At 38.1% G+C, this 20,439-nt stretch overlaps 1 protein-coding gene across 4 annotated transcripts in view; it reads right to left on the bottom strand.

The window, feature by feature from the left end:
* Positions 1-20,439, bottom strand: part of MACROD2 (mono-ADP ribosylhydrolase 2) — a 1,980,208-nt gene that overhangs the window by 1,351,150 nt on the left and 608,619 nt on the right. The gene's annotated exons all lie outside the window — the stretch shown is intronic.

The following is a 20,439-nucleotide window of genomic DNA, read 5'->3' as shown; positions in this document are numbered from 1 at the left end:
TAGAAATGAATTACAGGGAAAAAAATAAAAAACTCAAACACATGGAGGCTAAACAATACGTTACTAAATAACCAAGAGATCACTGAAGAAATCAAAGACGAAAACAAAAAATACTTAGAGACAAATGACAATGTAAACACGACAATCCAAAACCTATGAGATGCAGTAAAAGCAGTTCTAAGAGGGAAGTTTATAGCTATACAAGCTATAAGAAACAAGAAAAATCTCAAGTAAATAAACTAACCTTACACCTAAAGGAACTAGAGAAAGAAGAACAAACAAAACCCAAAGTTAGCAGAGGGAAAGAAATCATAAAGAACAGAGCAGAAATCAATGAAATAGAAACAAAGAAAACAATAGCAAAGATCAATAAAACTAAAAGCTGGTTCTTTGAGAAGATAAACAAAATTGATAAACCATTAGCCAGAGTCATCAAGGAAAAGAAGGAGAGGAATCAAATCAATAAAATTAGAAATGAAAACAGAGAAGTTACAACAGACACCACAGAAATACAAAGCATCCTATGAGACTACTACAAGCAACTCTATGCCAATAAAATGGACAACCTGGAAGAAATGGACAAATTCTTAGAAAGGTATAACCTTCCAAGACTAAACCAGGAAGACACAGAAAATATGAACAGACTAATCACAAGTAATGAAATTGAAACTGTGGTTAAAAATCTTCCAAAAAACAAAAGTCCAGGACCAGATGGCTTCACAGGTGAATTCTATCAAACATTTAGAGAAGAGCTAACACCCATCCTTCTCAAACTCTTCCAAAAAACTGCAGAGGAAGAAACACTCTCAAACCCATTCTATGAGGCCACCACCACCCTGATACCAAAAGCAGACAAAGACACTACAAAAAAAGAAAATTAGAGACCAATATCACTGATGAATATAGATGCAAAAATCCTCAACAAAATACTAGGAAAGAGAATCCAACAACACATTAAAAGGATCATACACCATGATCAAGTGGGATTTATCCCAAGGATGCAAGGATTCTTCAATGTATGTAAATCAATCAATGTGATAAACCATATTAACAAATTGAAGAATAGAAACCATATGATCATCTCAATAGATGCAGAAAAAGCTTTTGACAAAATTCAACACCCATTTATGATAAAAACTCTCCAGAAAGTGGGCATAGAGGGAACCTACCTCAACATAATAAAGGCCATATACGACAAACCCACAGCAAAAATCATTCTCAGTGGTGAAAAACTGAAGCATTTCCTCTAAGATCAGGAACAAGACAAGGATGTCCACTCTCACCACTATTATTCAACACAGTTTTGGAAGCCCTAGCCACAGCAATCAGAGAAGAAAAAGAAATAAAAGGCATACAAATTGGAAAAGAAGAAGTAAAACTGTCACTGTTTGCAGATGACATGATACTATATAGAGAGAATCCTAGAAATGCCATCAGAAAACTACTAGAGCTAATCAATGAATTGGTAAAGTTTCAGCATACAAAATTAATGCACAGAAATCTCTTGCATTCCTATACACTAATGATGAAAACTGTGAAAGAGAAATTAAGGAAAGACTCTCATTTACCATTGCAACAAAAAGAATAAAATACCTAGGAATAAACCTACCTAGGGAGACAAAAGACCTGTATGCAGAAAAGTATAAGACACTGATGAAAGAAATTAAAGATGATACCAACAGATGGAGAGATATACCATGTTCTTGGAGTGGAAGAATCAATATTGTGAAAATGACTATACTACCCAAAGCAATCTACAGATTCAATGCAATCTCTATCAAATTACCAAGAGCATTTTTACTGGAACTAGAACAAATCATCTTAAAATTTGTATAGCGACACAGAAGACCCCGAATAGCCAAAGGAGTCTTGAGGGAAAAAAACGGAGCTAGAGGAATCAGACTCCCTGACTTCAGACTATACTACAAAGCTACAGTAATCAAGACAATATGGTACTGGCACAAAAACAGAAACATAGATCAATGGAACAAGATAGAACGCCCAGAGATAAACCCATGCACTTATGGTCAACTAATATATGAGAAAGGAGGCAAAGATATACAGTGGAGAAAAGACAGTCTCTTCAATAAGTGGTGCTGGGAAAACTGGACAGCTACATGTAAAGGAAAGAAATTAGAACACTCCCTAACACCATACACAAAAATAAACTCAAAATGGATTTGAGACCTAAATGTAAGACCGGACACTATAAAACTCTTAGAGGAAAACATAGGAAGAATACTCTTTGACATAAATCACAGCAAGATCTTTTTAGATCTGCCTCCTAGAGTAATGGAAATAAAAACCAAAATAAACAAATGGGACCTAATGAAACTTCAAAGCTTTTGCAAAGCAAAGGAAACCATAAAAAGATGAAAAGACAACCCTCAGAATAGGAGAAAATATTTGCAAACGAATCAATGGCAATGGACACAGGATTAATCTCCAAAATATATAAACAGCTCAGGCAGCTCAATATTGAAGAAACAAACAACCCAATCCAAAAATGGGCAGAAGACCTAAATAGACATTTCTCCAAATAAGACATACAGATGGCCAAGAAGCACATGAAAAGCTGCTCAACATTACTAATTATTAGAGGAATGCAAATCAAAACTACAGTGAGGTATCACCCCCCACCAGTTAGAATGGGCATCATCAGAAAATCTACAAACAACAAATGCTGGAGAGGGTGTGGAGAAAACAGAACCCTCTTGCACTGTTGGTGGGAATGTAAATTGATAGAGCCACTATGGGGAACAGAATGGAGGTTCCTTAAAAAACTAAAAATAGAATTACCATATGATCCAGCAATCCCACTACTGGGCATATACCCAGAGAAAAACATAATTCAAGAAGACACATGCACCCCAATGTTCATTGCAGCACTATTTACAATAGCCAGGTCATGGAAGCAACCTAAATGCCCATCGACAGATGAATGGATAAAGAAGATGTGGTACATATATACAATGGGATATTACTCAGCCATAAAAAGGAACGACATTGAGTCATTTGTTGAGACGTGGATGGATCTAGAGACTGTCCTACAGAGTGAAGTAAGTCAGAAAGAGAAAAACAAATATCGTATATTAACGCATGTATGTGGAACCTAGAAAAATGGTACAGATGAACCTGTTTGCAGGGCAGAAGTTGAGATACAGATGTAGAGAACAAACGTATGGACACCAAGGGGGGAAAACCACGGTGGGGTGGGGATGGTGGTGTGCTGAATTGGGCGATTGGGATTGACATGTATACACTGATGTATATAAAATTGATGACTGATAAGAACCTGCAGTACAAAAAAACAAACAAACAAAAAACAACTAATATTAAACTTTCTTTGGGTTATTTGTATGGAAATATGTTAATATAAATGTTTTAGACATCACATGAAAAAAAAAAGGAGTGGCAGAATTGGGATTTACCAGGCCCACCTTGGCTCACACAAATGCATGGTTTGGGAAGAGAAAAGATGAAAAGGCCAGTAATGTAGAATTTTTGAACCCTAGTCATATGGTGTAAATCTGCAGCTGCACCATGAGCAGTTATTAAAGTTAAAAGTTACCAGTGGAGTTTAGGAATGGTAGTAGATCTGATTCCCAAGTTGGCTCACTGGGTACATAAGGAGATGAAAAATAAGAACCATGCTAAACATACCTTTCCTTGTTTATTGTTATCTGTAGTAGCTAAAAAGGAAGTTCTGGCTTGGGCCTTGATGCTAGACAATGCTTAGATTTTGGTCAGTCTGAGTTTTGGCCACAAAACAGCCTGAAAAGGGAAAAATTACACCAAGACAACGAAGGTACCTCTGGTCACCAAGAAGGTAGTCCATGTAGGGCGGTCAAGACACTACTGAAATGAGAGTGTATACTGTGATGGAGTTGTCTCATTTTGTGGATCTGTATCTTTAGCTTCCTGAAGAACATTTACTAAAATAGTTTGTGAGAGGGACTAGTTTAGGGGCACTGTCTTTGGTTTTGAATGTTGCAGAGCAGAAGAACCTGTTTGGGTTGACACAGGACTCACTGCTCACTAGGGAACAAGTGAGCTACAGATGATCCAGACACATAACATTCTCCAAAATGATGGACTGGGTAAAATCTACTGTGAGGTCTGTTTACTCTGAGAAGGGGGACTGTCCAACTCCCCCTATAAATGCCAAGTGGAACACTCAGATGAAGCAGTTTATATGCTTCACATACAAGCCATGTTGGACTGGCTTTATGATAACTGGGATATTCACACACTGAATATGCCCATTACCCAGATACATGCTGTGGTTAAGGTTTTTTTTTTTTGCATGAACACCCCATGTAAACTTTTTTCTCTCTTCCTCAAATCACCTCAATTTTCTTTTTTTCCCTACTTGATGCAGTGGTCTCAGGACCATAGCTGCAACTACAAGTGCTGAAAGCAGAGGTGATTCCTAAGCAAGAAACTGTAATTATATTTTTAAAACTTTATGTCAGAAGTCCTAAAGTCACGATGGGGTGGGTTATGCCTTCACCCATCTGGCAAAATTGGGGTTAACAGTAAATTCCACTCTATTGCCTAGTGGTCAGAAAATTACCTTCCCTGTAATAAAAGGAAATTCTATTTATGTGAAATTAATATTCTCTAACCACTGGCTATTATGCTATTTCCTTCTCTACCCCAAGCAACAATTAGCTCTGCGGGTCTGTAAAGGGGGAGATGGCCCAGATAACTCTGACACAAAATAATAAATAGATTTTCCATGTTGCTGCAAGTCTCTAGCATCCTATTTGTGAAAAACAAGTTGTAAAGCTTTGTTATTCACCATAAAGTCTGAACAGTGTGAACACAGAGGAAACAAACATCAATATTTCCCCTTTGAACACATTTACATTTAAGTTGTAAGCTCTAGGGCTAGCAGTCTCAATCAGAAAGTCAGTCATAACATATTTCAAACCCATAAAATTATCACTTTATTTTAATGAGGTTAAACAATAAATTGAGCTTGGAAATCATCTGTGAACACAGATTAAATCAATGGGAAAGGACCTCCCTATCAATCTATTGGCTTTCAGTCAAGCAAGTCAGGACATGCTTCCCAGGTCAAGTTTTTTAAACCTCTTCCTCTCTGCCTTATTTCATCCTGACACTACTACTTAATCTACAGTTTTGAGAAATAGGGGAAAAAATGTACAGCACACCTAAAACATTCTTGGTAGATATACCAAATGTCAAATATGGGCTTGACCTCCCAGTATATTAATGCTATTTTCCTGGCTTATTTTTAACTATTAGCCAATTTCCTGGAAGAGCCAAATGAGTAGAATACGAAACTAAATGTTTTCTAAGGCTACTTCTTCCAGTAACTCTGCTGATAATTATAAGTAATTAAAGTTTCTGTGCACATACATTTGATCATTCACAAATGGTTTTGAAGACTTCCTCAGACCAGGAGATACAATAGTGAATAAAGTCCCTGCTCTCATGAAGATTACATTCTAGTGGAAGAGACAAACATTCAATAAACAAACCAATAAAACACAAAATAACCTCAGATGATGATAAGAGCTGTGATGTCAAGTAAAGCAGGGCAAGAGAATAGAGAGTGATGGGGTGACATTTCAGATAAGGTGGTCAGGATAACCTCAGGGAAAAACAGCTCACCTTATACAGCGTTTACATGGAGTCTGGCAGTGCTCTGAGTGCAGCCAGACACTGACCCATAATCCTCAGCATCTCTGTGAGAGCACGGCTATTCTTATTCCCATGTCCAGGTGGCAACACTGAGGCACAAAGAGGTTTTATAACTTGCCCAAATCCAGAGCCTGAACTTGAGCCCAGAATGTTGGGCTTCAAAGCCCACGTTCTTAACCATTTAATGGGACGTGAATATCAATAGAAAGAAAGCCTATCTCTAAAATGGATTATGCCACAAGTCAATCAATCAAACAGTTCAAGAAAAATGTGACAGGCAATTACAAAGCACTAAGGGAAAAAAGAAAGGGAAAGTAAACAAATGAGCAGAGAGACCATAACACCGGAGGAGAGGCAAGGACTCCTGAACTCCACCCATGTCTTTTATGTGTGGGAAACATAACTTGGTATGGATGCTTTGACAGACAGGTGTCAATCTTATTTTTAAAAGGCGCTTCTAAAGAAAATAAATAGAATGAATCCATAGTTAATGAATTTGTCTGTTTAATTGGTTTCCACATTGTATAACAATGCATGTTTACATTCTGAGGGACTAGAGATCCAAAAGATTTTTTTTACTAAAATATATGGATATCAAATCACAATTAATTACTGAAAAAAGTGTTTACAAATCACTGTCTGCCTTATTCTTAAGTAATGTGAAATATCAAACTCTGAGTTCATAGGGATTACCGGACTGTGCTCTATATGTTGTTAGAAAATGTCGGGCAACTGTTACACCACACCCAAGTTAAGAAAGGCCTGTACCCCTGATGCCAAGTTAGAAAAAGGTTTTCCAGAGTTATTTACTATATTAGACAAAGAGAGGTGTGCCATGTCCCTCCTCCCCTCCCAGGGTACAAATATGTTGGAATCCACTGACCATTTCCACTGGTCACTGCATAGGAAACACCCAAAGAAGCATGAGGCAAGAAGGTCAACACCACCAGATTTTTCACTACATGAAGCCCCAAAGAAAACCCCCATGAAAAAGAAGAAAGGATCACAGACGGAAAAACTGACAATTTGGACTCCCGGTAAGGCTTCATCACTTAAATCTGTGTGATCTTGGGTAACTCACTTGTTCATTTCACCTCAACTCAATTCCAGGAGGGCAAGCTCCCTGTCTGTTTTGCATATCATTCTTTTCCAAAAGATAAGCCAAGCACCTGGCACATATTTTAGGAACCAATCGTGTTTTCTGAATGAATGAAACACTTATCACTACTTAGTATGTACCAGACAGATTGTTAGATGCAAAGTATACTTTTCCCAGGGGATCCCTAAAGTCCTCCATCTCAGTTCCATCAAACCATCCCCAAACTCTCCCAGAATACTTTCCCAAATAGCCCCAAAAACTGAAAAAAAAAGCCCTGAATTCTATACTCATAAAACACATTATAATGCAGAAGGAAATCTGTGTTCAGCATAATAACATACTTCTAAGGGAGTACATGAAAAATGACGTGTCCATGTATATGTATACATATATGTATGTGACACACCCAAGTAGAGGAGTAACATTAAAACAGGAAAAAAATCACCTGGCCATGTAAGGAAAGACAATCATTTGGCATCATGCTCCATGATGAAAGAAAGAAAAAACTGAGTGTCTGGAAAGATGGGGATTTCTAAGATACCCTCTTGTCCTCCATACACCTTCAAATGGGTAACTGAACTGTAAATGCAAAACAGACACAATTTGAAAGAGAATTTGCAAAAATACATTTGAGGTTGTCTCTGATGATCTTCACAAAGCAGAATAAACACAGATGGGGAATAAATCTTTCCTCAAAATGTCACAGGTAGGGAAAGGAAAGCTTCAGAAGCCCTCAGGAAATTATAGGGATTTCACAAATAATGTGTGATTAGAAATGGAGAAAACTCTACATGGTTCTGAAAAATGAAGGTGCTAATGGGAAACACACCACCTAGACTGCAAACAGATTTGGAAGGGCACTGCCACAAATGTACCGAGGAAGTTACCTCTGCTTCACTTAGCTAACAGCAACAAAACAGAACAGAGGCAGAATTAATTTTTCTTCTCAAAATAAAAATGGAAATTCCCAATGGACAGATCATCCAAAATGAAAATAAATAAGTAAACACAAGCTTTAAATGATACATTAAACAATATGGACTTAATTGATATTTATAGGCCATTCCATTCAAAAACAACAGAATACACTTTCTTCTCAAATGCTCATGGAACATTCTCCAGGATAGATCATATCTTGGGTCACAAATCAAGCCTTGGTAAATCTAAGAAAACTGAAATCGTATCAAGTATCTTTTCTGACCACAACGCTATGAGACTAGATATCAATTACAGGAAAAAATCTGAAAGAAATACAAACATATGGAGGCTAAACAACACACTACTTAATAACCAAGACATAACTGAAGAAATCAAAGAGGAAATCAAAAAATACCTAGACACAAATGACAATGAAAACATAACGACTCAAAACCTATGGGATGCAGCAAAAGCAGTTCTAAGAGAAGTTTATAGCTATACAAGCCTACCTTAAGAAACAAGAAACATCTCAGACAAACAACTTAACCTTACACCTAAAGCAATTAGAGAAAGAACAAAAAAACCCCAAAGTTAGCAGAAGGAAAGAAATCATAAAGATCAGATCAGAAATAAATGAAAAAGAAATGAAGGAAACGATAGCAAAGATCAACCAAACTAAAAGCTGGTTCTTTGAGAAGATAAACAAAATTGATAAACCATTAGCCAGACTTACCAAGAAAAAATGGGAGAAGACTCAAATCAATAGAATTAGAAATGAAAAAGGAGAAGTAACAACTGACACTGCAGAAATACAAAAGATCATGAGAGATTACTACAAGCAACTAAATGCCAATAAAATGGACAACCTGGAAGAAATGGACAAATTCTTAGAAATGCACAACCTGCCAAGACTGAATCGGGAAGAAATAGAAAATATAAACAGACCAATCACAAGCACTGAAATTGAAACTGTGATTAAAAATCTTCCAACAAACAAAAGCCCAGGACCAGATGGCTTCACAGGCTAATTCTATCAAGCATTTAGAGAAGAGCTAACACCTATCCCTCTCAAACTCTTCCAAAATATAGCAGAGGGAGCAACACTCCCAAGCTCATTCTACGAGGCCACCGTCACTCTGATACCACAACCAGACAAAGATGTCACAAAGAAAGAAAACCACAGGCCAATATCACTGATGGACATAGATGCAAAAATCCTCAACAAAATACTAAGAAACAGAATCCAACAGCACATTAAAAGGATCATACACTATGATCAAGTGGGGTTTATCACAGGAATGCAAGGATTCTTCATATACGCAAATCAATCAACATGATACACCATATTAACAAATTGAAGGAGTAAAACCATATGATCATCTCAATAGATGCAGAGAAAGTGTTGGACAAAATTCAACACCCATTTATGATAAAAACCCTCCAGAAAGTAGGCATAGAGGGAACGTTCCTCAACATAATGAAGGCCATATATGACAAACCCACAGCCAACATCGTCCTCAATGGTGAAAAACTGAAACCATTTCCACTAAGATCAGGAACAAGAAAAGGTTGCCCACTCTCACCACTATTACTCAACATAGTTTTGGAAGTTTTAGCCACAGCAATCAGAGAAGAAAAAGAAATAAAAGGAAACCAAATTGGAAAAGAAGAAGTAATGCTGTCACTGTTTGCAGATGACATGATACTCTACATAGAGAATCCTAAAGATGCTACCAGAAAACTACTAGAGCTAATCAATGAATTTGGTAAAGTAGCAGCATACAAAATTAATGCACAGAAATCCCTGGCATTCCTATACACTAATGATGAAAAATCTGAAAGAGAAATTAAGGAAACATGCCCATTTACCACTGCAACAAAAAGAATAAAATATCTAGGAATAAACCTACCTAAGGAGACAAAAGACCTGTATGCAGAAAATTATAAGACACTGATGAAAGAAATTAAAGATGATACAACTAGTTGGAGAGAGATACCATGTTCTTGGATTGAAAGAAGCAACATTGTGAAAGGGACTCTTCTACCCAAAGCAATCTACAGATTCAATGCAATCCCTATCAAACTACCAATGGCATTTTCCACAGAACTAGAACAAAAAATTTCACAATATTTATCGAAACACAAAAGACCCCGAATAGCCAAAGCAATCTTGAGAACGAAAAACGGAGATGGAGGAATCAGGCTCCCTGACTTCAGACTATACTACAAAGCTACAGTAATGAAGACAGTATGGAACTGGCACAAAAACAGAAATACAGGTCAATGGAACAGGATAGAAAGCCCACGCACATATGGTCACCTTACCTTTGATAAAGGAGGCAAGAATATACAATGGAGAAAAGACAGCCTCTTCAATAAGTGGTGCTGGGAAAACTGGATAGCTACATGTGAAAGAATGAAATTAGAACACTCCCTAACACCATACACAAAAATAAACTCTAAATGGATTAAAGACCTAAATGTAAGGCCAGACACCATCAAACTCTTAGAGGAAAACATAGGCAGAACACTCTATGACATAAATCACAGCAACATCCTTTTTGACCCACCTCCTAGAGAAATGGGAATAAAACTAGAAATAAACAAATGGGACCTAAGGAAACTTAAAAGCTTTTGCACAGAAAGGAAACTATAAACAAGATGAAAAGACAACCCTCTGAATGGGAGAAAATATTTGCAAATGAAGCAAGTGACAAAGGATTAATCTCCAAAAATTTAAAGCAGCTCATGCAGCTCAATATCAAAAAAACAGACAAGTCAATCCAAAAATGGGCAGAAGAGGGCCTCCCTGGTGGTGCAGTGGTTGAGAGTCCGCCTGCCGATGCAGGGGATACGGGTTCGTGCCCCGGTCTGGGAGGATCCCATATGCCGCGGAGCAGCTGGGCCCGTGAGCCATGGCCGCTGGGCCTGCGCGTCCGGAGCCTGTGCTCCGCAACGGGGGAGGCCACAACAGTGAGAGGCCCGCATACCGCAAAAAAAAAAAAAAAAAAAAAAACAAAAATGGGCAGAAGACCTAAAAAGACATTTCTCCAAAGAAGATATATAGATTGCCAACAAACACATGAAAGAATGCTCAACATCACTAATCATTAGAGAAATGCAAATCAAAACTACAATGAGGTATCACCTCACACAGGTCAGAATGGCCATCATCAAAAAATCTACAAACAATAAATGCTGGAGAGGGTTTGGAGAAAAGGGAACTCTCTTGCACTGTTGGTGGGAATGTAAATTGATATAGCCACTATGGAGAATAGTACTGAGGTTCCTTACAAAACTAAGAATAGAACTACCATATGACCCAGCAATTCCAGTACTGGGCATATACTCTGAGAAAACCATAATTCAAAAAGAGTCATGTACCACAATGTTCATTGCAACTCTATTTACAACAGTCAGGACATGGAAGCAACCTACGTGTCCATCAACAGATGAATGGATAAAGAAGATGTGTCACATATATACAATGGAATATTACTCAGCCATAAAAAGAGATGAAATTGAGTTATCTGTAGTAAGGTGGATGGACCTAGAGTCTGTCATACAGAGTGAAGTAAGTCAGAAAGAGAAAAACAAATACCATATATGCTAACACATATATATGGAATCTAAAAAAAAAAAAAAAAGAAAAAAATGGTCTGAAGAACCTAGGGGCAGGAAAGGAATAAAGACGCAGATGTAGAGAATGGACTTGAGGACACGAGGAGGGGGAAGGGTAAGCTGGGACGAAGTGAGAGAGTGGCATGGACTTATATACACTGCCAAATGTAAAATAGCTAGTGGGAAGCAGCCACATAGCACAGGGAGATCAGCTCAGTGCTTTGTGACCACCTAGAGGGGTGGGATAGGGAGGGTGGGAGGGAGACGCAAGAGGGAGGAGATATGGGGATGTATGTATATGTATAGCTGATTCACTTTGTTATACAGCAGAAACTAACACAACATTTTAAAGCTATTATACTCCAATAAAGATGTTAAAAAAAAAAAAAGAAAGAAAAATTCATGGACTATCTTGTTTTACACGTCAGGCAAGGTGATTTTTCTTAACCCAGTGGTAAAGTGCTTTCACTCTGCCAGCAATGACTTTCTCCCCAGATAGCTACATGGCTCTCAGCTCAGGCATCACCTCCTCAGGGAGGCCTTCCCTGACCACCATGGAAAAGTAGTCCCCTCATTCCACTGTCCATTCTCTCAGAAGTTTTTATTTTCCTCATAGCCCTTACCATCATCTGAGAGGCTTTGCTTTTACGTGCATGTCTTTATTTTCTGCCTCTCTCTGATGGAACCTAAGATCGAAGAGGACAGGACCTTGGCTATCTTCTTCACTGTAGTTTTCTACACTCTAGAAGAGCACTCAAGCCCAGAGAAAGCAACAATAAACATAGATTGAGTAAGTTAATGAGGCATGGGAAGTAGTTTACAGGTAATAATAGAATCTTATAATAGCTATATGTCGTACACTATTAAAAAGTGGTTCTGTGTCTACTCTTTAACAAACCTGCCTAAGGTAGATATGCCCACCCCCAGCTAATGATGGATGAGGAAACCCAGGCTCAGAGGGCTTGACCAAACAGTTAGAATATACTGGATTCAGGACTTCTCCTCGGACCTTCTACCTTGACAATTAGTGTACTTGACCTAGAATCAATCTTTTATTCCATAGTGCAGAGCTTGGTCCCATCAATATTTTCAACTGGAAACACCTCTAATCAAGCCATGAAGCGGTCTAATATTTAATCTTTGGGATAAGTGATTAATTGCAAGGATAGTTAATAAGTCTACCCACTTTTTATTTGAATCATATATGTCAGTAATAACTCAAGGAACATTTTAGCACTGGAGGAAAATCTTCATTTAGCTCAGTATCTGCTGCTTATTTCAATAAATGTATTCTGCTGTTCCTGCACATTAACTACCATGGCTCTGAGATTAACCTTTCCTGTTTGCTTGTGCCTGACCTCAAAGCATCCTAAATTACTCAAAACAATTCTGATGGCTTTAACTTATGAGAACACCTTCAAATGTTCATCTTTTAAATCCTGCGCAACAGTAGCTCCTTTTTAATCTTAGCTGATAACTCTGATTAGGCACATCCAAAGGCTGATTACTCCCCCTGCGGTTAATGCCAGTGTCAACACTAACTACTTATCTCACAGCGGGAATTGCCTTGGAGAGTCCATTTACATTATTTCTCAGAATTGATTTACACTGTTATTTCCTATTGATCACATAGGAAAAAGAAGGTATAGACAGTGTCCTCTGAAGGCCCGCTAAGATGTCAAATAGTGCAAGCCAAGTACATGCATTTATTCTATACTCAGCCAGTAATGCAACAATGTAAATACCTAGTTGCTTCCAAAATGTAGACATCTTTAAAAGACATTATTTACTATTAGGATTTTTAGTTAGTTCATCACAAAGCCACTTGGGGATGGAATCTATGTTACCCAAATGAGTCAAATCACAATGAAACAAAATGAAAGAACATAATCTAAGTGTAGGTTATATGTGTACCATGTGGACAAACTAAGCCAATTGTGCCCCTGTGCTGTCTTACGGTGCTAGAATCTTTGAGCAAGCAGCGTGCTGGGTGACAGGGTAACAGAGATGCTACCACGAGGGGCAGCAGCCCTAGCTCTGCAGATGTCTGGACTCGTGTACGCTTACCTGGAGTGTTCTCATGGTTGGTTTCTGGCAGTGCAACTAGGACACTGACAAAGACAATCCTTTCATTAATTCCTCTAGTAAATATGTACTGAAAGCCTCCGACCCTGAACTGGGTATGATGTTAGATCCTAAGGATGCTAGGGGTGAATGAGACTGATGTGACTTCTGCTCTCCTTAAACTGTTATCCTGTTTGAGAAGACAGGCAATAAACAAGGAAACAAACAAATATTGATACCATCACTAAGTGTGTAAATGCCACAAAGGAAAAGAAGAGCATGTCAGAAGTCTCTTCAAAGAAAGCTCTAATCTGTGACCCAAAAGGATGCCTGTGTTATGCGCTGGGCGAGGAATCAAAAGGCAAGGGTTCTGCCCTGAATTACACCACTGTCTAGGTCATGGTTCTCACACTGAAACATATGAGAGCTTGTTCAACCACAGTTTGTGATTCAGTAGGTCTGGGGTGGGGCACCAGAGTCTACATCTCTAACCAATTCCCAGGAGATGTTGCTGCTGCTTCTCCAGGTAGCCCATTATGAGAACCTTCTGTCCTTCTCACTTTCCACACTCACCATGAGGATCACTAAGGAGATAAACTATACAAAACCCCTTAATGTAAATGAAAGGGGTGGTGGCTATAAAGAAATACATTCAGACAGAAATTAAAGTCCTAAAGCACTTAAGGGAAATGAGCCAATCAGAGTTGATTTTAGGAGGAAAACTCTCATCTCTCTCTTCAGGAAGGAAGGTGCTTTTATGTTCTTCAAAAGCCATTTTTCTTTTGATGGAATGTAAGTCATTTAATTTTGGAAGGGGCTCATGAGGGCCCTCAGGTTTCCATCAGAGACTGGCAGTCACACTCTTAGCAGCATGCCCTCTCCACTGCCTTCACGATCAGACACCTGCTGGGGGAGCCACGGTGGTTGAAATCAGGTCATGTTTTGCAGTGTTTTGCAGAGAACTAACTCAAAGCCATCTTATGAGTTACCTACTCTAGAAACTGAATCTCCTCAGGACTACAGGCTCCCTTTCAGTACACTGACTAACACCACTGGAGGAAGCAAGGAATAAAGATGTATCGCCTAATACTATGGTGGTTTGAATTAACTGTCCCTTCAGGGACTTGACTTATTCATTTTCCAATTCTGACCCTGTTGAGAAGAATGACCATTTTTTCCCAGGCATTTTTTTCCCCAAGGTGGTCTTATAATTTGAAAGATTTAAAAGGCTTCAGATCATCCTCCCAAAGTGATGTTCTGTTGAGGCAACAGAAGCAAGGACTGTCCCAAGAAAGAGATGGCAGGTATTTTAATCTCACTTTTGTCAATAGTGATCTGAGTAAGTCACATACATTCATTAAAATTCAATAAATATTTAACCTCTATAAATCTCAGCTTCCTCCTTTATAAAAAGTAAGGATTGTCATAGACCAGTTGTCGGCAAACTTTTTCAGCAAAGGGCCAGAAAGTAATGTTTCAGGCTTGTGGCCATACAATCCTGGTTGCAGCCATTCAATTCTGTCACATCAAAGTAGCCATAGACAATATGTAAACAAATGGGTCCGGCTGCATTCTGATAAATTTTTATTTACAAAAACAGGCAGCAGGCCTGGCCAACACTTGTCACGGACTCTCTCCCTATCTCAGGAAAACTTACTTGGTCACTGCCGTGTCTCTAATACAGACTTGGCTTGCTATTGTGAGCAACAGGTTTAACCTCTCTCTACCTTAATTTCTCTCTGTGTTGGAAGAAAATATTGCCATGTCAGTTCCTCATAGAAATTTCAAAAGGACTAATGAGCTAATGTCTCAAAGTACTACGATTTCATGATGAAGGGCACAAGAGAAGTACTAATTATTATCAACAGTACCTTTTAAGCTACTATCATCTGATTATTATTGCACCTGGGAATAAAATAAGGATTCTGATTCCCACCACTCCATGATATTCAAACATGTTATGCTACGGTTTCTCACCCTAGAGTTTCCTTTCAAATGATTAATAAAAAACTGTGAGTTGGATGCTAATATTACCCTTTGATGTCTTACAAAGATTAAATAGAAGGAATAAAAGAAACAGGTTCCACCATTTTATATACACAAATTTAACATATTTTCCACTTATCTTTGATGATTATTCAGCCCTAAAGCCTAAAAGTAGAGCATTCTCAAGAAACAGAATAGACATGTGAACTATGCTGAAAATCATTAAGTAAAGTTGATATGGCTTCTTTATTTTTATTTGTTCACTTTTAGGAGAAGGTCCATTAAGAGTAAATTTCTTAAAATGATACAAATGAACTTATATGCAAAACAGAAATAGACTCGGAGACATAGAAAACAAACTTATGGTTACCAAAGGGGAAAGGGCGGTGGGGTGGGGGGCAGTAATAAACTAGGAGTTTGGGATTAACAGAAACACACTACTGTATATAAAATACATGACAAGGACCTACCATATAGCACAGGGAACTATATTCAATATCTTGTAATACCCTATAATGGAAAAGAATCTGAAAAAGAATATATATATATATATATATATATATATATATATATATATATATAAAACTGAATAACTTTGCTGTACACCTGAAACTAAGGCAACATTGTAAATCAACTATATTTCAATTTAAAAAAAGAGTAAATTTCTTAGACAAGAGACTTTGGAATTAGATGTATGTTAAAATATGATTTAAAAAACACAATGGGGGACTTCACTGGTGGCACAGCGGTTAAGAATCTACCTGCCAATGCAGGGGACAGGGGTTCAAGCCTTGGTTGGGGAAGATCCCACATGATGCAGAGCAGTTAAGCCCGTGTGCCACAACTGCTGAGCTTGCGCTCTAGAGCCCGCAAGCCACAACTACTGAGCCTACATGCTGCAACTTCTGAAGCCCACGTGCCTAGAGCCCATGCTCCACAACAAGAGAAGCCACTGCAATGAGAAGCCTGTGCACCACAACAAAGAGTAGCCCCCGCTCGCCACAACTAGAGAAAGCCTGCACTCAGCAATGAGATCCAATGCAGCCCAAAAATAAAATAAATAAAATTTAAAAAAAAAAACACACAATGGATATCACTGATTTCATAATTTCTTAGAAATATTAATATACTTTTTTACATCCCCCCCTGCCAGCAATTAACAACCAATCTCCTCCACCTTTAACAACTAATTCATTTGATAGATATTTCTCTAGTATACATTATAAACAAGGGACTTCTAGAAAGGTGGAAAGTTTGCATATATAACAATAAAATGTAGCAAGTAAAAAGGGCCCTCAGCACATTAACATGCAGTTTTCTGGATTTTGAGGCAAAAGAAGGCACTTTTAGTTGAGTTGTTTTATGGCAGAAGTGATATCTGAGCTCAGTCTGGAAGACAAGTAGAAAGGAAGAAAGATAGAATTTTCTAGAAAGCCCCCAATACAGAGCCCATGTACAGACATGCCATTCTGAGCAATTCAGATCATATAAACAGTTGTAGGTAGCTCAAGACAGAATAGTAAATCATGGAAGGCCGAAGATAATCAGGTTAACAAGTGTGTTTGAGGAAAAACCCACTGAAGGATTTGGAGAGGAGTACAGTTAGATTTTATTCATTTATTCGACAAATACTTTTTGAACCCCTGTTATGTGCCAAGCATTTTTCCAAGTCATACATTTTTCTAAGTAGTTTTTACAACAATAAATGAAAAAGATGCAGAAAAAAAGCTCTGCCCTCATTCTGGTATGGGGAGACAGACAATAAACACAATAAATAAGTAAATGATACTGTGCATTTGAATGTTAAATGCTATAGATAAGCAATTATAAATAAAGCAGAGAAGCAATTAAAAATAGGTTGGTTAGGACGACACCTGAGGGGACATCTGAGCAAGGATCTGAAGTATGGTAGGTGAGGGAGCAAAGCACGCAGGTGTCTGGAAGACTAGAATTCCAGGCAGAGGGAACACTAATGCAAAGGCATTAGAGATCCAGCAAAGCAGCCCGTGTGAGGGAGGCAGAGGACAGAGGGAGGTAGAGAGGGTCACACGTCTAGAGCCTTGTGGACAGTTACAGGGACTCTGGATTTAAGAATATTAATCTACAGGACTGGGCAGAGTGGAGTGAAGGAGGGAACGAATTAGAAGTAGAAGCAACAGGCAAAAATCTATTTGCCAGGTGAAACTGTCTGAAACAACTCATTTGATCACTCATTGATTCATTCAGCACATATGCTAGATATTGACATTAGGATCATGACTGAGACAGACAAGCCTCACCCACATGAAGCTGACCCTCTGGTAGAATGATGAGAGCATGAACAGAAACATCCAACCGGTTGACAAGCTTCTAAAAATCCATAGAAATCTAAATTTTATTATGAATCCAAAAAAAAAATCTAATATTGTAAAAGAGAACATACCAAAAGATCAAATTGTATAAACAGTCCTTAGTCCACTTTCTAAGTCATTTCTTTACCAATAGCCTTCAGTGAAATATTGGCCAATATTCTTTCCACTCTTAAGATTACTTCTGAAAAGAATGATCGGCTATTCCACATCAAAAGACATCGTTCAAAATATCCAAGCAGTGAAGAAACACTAAATCTTTGAGGCTTATCATACCACTGATCATGATGAATCACAGAATACAGACTCTAAGTATAAGTAATTCAAATACAAGCATTTATGAATAAATTAATTTAGCAAGCATGAAAGAAGCAAAGACCAGTCCAAAATTACCAAGTTTGTCTGTAACCCAGACAACAGCATTTTCCAAACAAATTGCTGATGCTCGAAGATATTATCACTGGTGACTGGATGGCTGGCTTTAGTACCTTAAATGATAAACCCGCCGTCACAGAGGACAAATAGGAACTAGATTCTGCTGTCAAACTGTCATGGAATTATTAAATATGGAGGGGGAAAATGACCCAAACAGTATGTAATGAGCTCCCTTTTCATTCTCTCTCTACAAAAGCACATCTGTGGATTGTTAATGAGTCTGAAATGGATGAACCAAATTGATGAGAAAGAAAAAGATCTCTCAGGGATAGGAAAAGGGAAAATGAACATACACAGTGTTTATAAAATATAATTTAAAATACAAGGCTTTGTGAAAGTACTTGACATACTACAAAGTGGTATGCAACATGTAAGCTCTTATTACTCATTCCTTATTGCTTTCATTGCTTTTCTTTATGTTTTTAATATAAATCATTAATCTCATTAAACATAGAGAAATACCAAGATCTAGTCACAAATACTCCATGTTTCTGACTTTCTTGAGGGGGCACTGCCGTTCTAGTCTGGGAATTTCTATCCTGCTGGATGATTTTTTTACCAGACGTGCCCTGTGGGTTGAGGCACAGTGACTTGAATGTGTGTCATCTGATTCAGTATCTCGGCTCACACAGATTCTGTACTGAGTTCTGTGGATTGACTTTCCATGGCTAGAGTCCTTGTCGCACAAAGACTCACATGCCCCAGGCTGCCCAGGAATTCCAATCATGGAATTTCTCAAGCACAGGTATAGATTGATCTTTGTACCTCAGTGCCTGGTGGTGTACAAGCCTTCAACAGCCCTGAACTGAGCTGAATGACGATCAAAGGAAGCTCATACAGAGGGATGTCAAACAGGGGCAAGCGCATGAAACAAAGTCACCCTGGTGTCAATCCATACAGCAGAGCCACCATTTTATTTGGTCATATTTAATGATTCTGAGGTTATCTGTCTTCAGACATTTCAGAGTTGAAAATTTTTTGATTTGTGCTTTAATTCATAGGAAAGAAAGTAGTAAATCAATAGGAGACTCGGTTTAAGGACAGACACCTTAAATCTGAAAATCATCAATAATCTGCTTGTCCTCAGGGTGGAATCTGTCAACTATTATATATCACAGATGTAGTAATGGTGGTAAGAAGGAAGAATGACCTATCTTGGTAAACATGGAGCCATATAATCCTAAAGGGAAACCACCTTTAACACTCAGCGCCTCTGAGTCAGAGGGAGAGGTGCTCTAAACACCATTACACACAAGGGACTTTATTTGACATAAATATATATTCCAAGTAGGACTGAGGGCCATTTGGCCCATGATTTGACTCTTTCACACAAGGTAAAAACACTAACAAGGAAAGAAAAATGAGAAGTCATTAAAGGAAAAATTAAACAGTATATAGTGGATATACTTTCACTAGCAACGCACCGTAAGGTATACAGAACGCAGTATTATAATGTTACAAAGAAAAAAACCATTTTAATATATTACTGTTTACTAAAAATCTTCAAATGTAAACATACTTTAAAATAGAACACACTATCTCTCCACTCAACACATATCCATGAGAAATTCATTTTTATACAACTTGTCTATACAGAGCCCAAAGATTGTGTCATAATTTTTTAGTCACATATTCTCCACTACTAAAACAGAAAAAAAAAAAAATCAGCTTCACTTTTACAAAAAATGTATTCACCAGGAGGGCTCACATAAAGCAGGTGAATGGAATAAACGACTAATTGGTTTCCCAATTTCCAGATCAATGCATGACTTAATGGTGCAATGAAACCCTCTACCTCCACCCCCCACCCCGGAAGATTATGTGATAAAAAAAATTTGTGCCTTTAATCAGCTTCTCTTTCAGTATTTTTACTCCACATCACCCCACCCAGTTGGCTAAACGACTAAGCAACAAGGTCAATCAAATGCAATACTTCTCTCCATTCAAATATAATGGAAAATTTGACCATTCCACATTCAAAGAGCAAATACATTCTCACTCTGACAACCACATTCCAATGGCTTTTCCTGAAAGCCAAGTGTGACAGATGCCTCGGCTGTAATTGCCAATCAGCCTTTACATGGCAGCTGAAAACACAATACATCACTTTGATCTCCTTTGCTCTAAACACATCCACAATCAAGAAACCTGAACAAGAAATAAGAAATTGGCATCATTTCTAGAAGCCGTCACTCCATGGCACTTAAATACTATAAGGTATATTTTGCTCACATTTTTATTTCTCTGTTTCAGAGACCCTCTGTCAAAGATCCGAGCAAAAATCACCTACAATTA

The sequence above is a fragment of the Mesoplodon mirus genome (genome assembly GCF_964341445.2).
Source record: "Mesoplodon mirus genome assembly, chromosome: 15".
NCBI lineage: Eukaryota > Metazoa > Chordata > Mammalia > Artiodactyla > Ziphiidae > Mesoplodon > Mesoplodon mirus.
The sequence above is the reverse complement of the archived record's forward strand: the minus strand, read 5'-3'. Positions and strand labels throughout refer to the sequence as shown.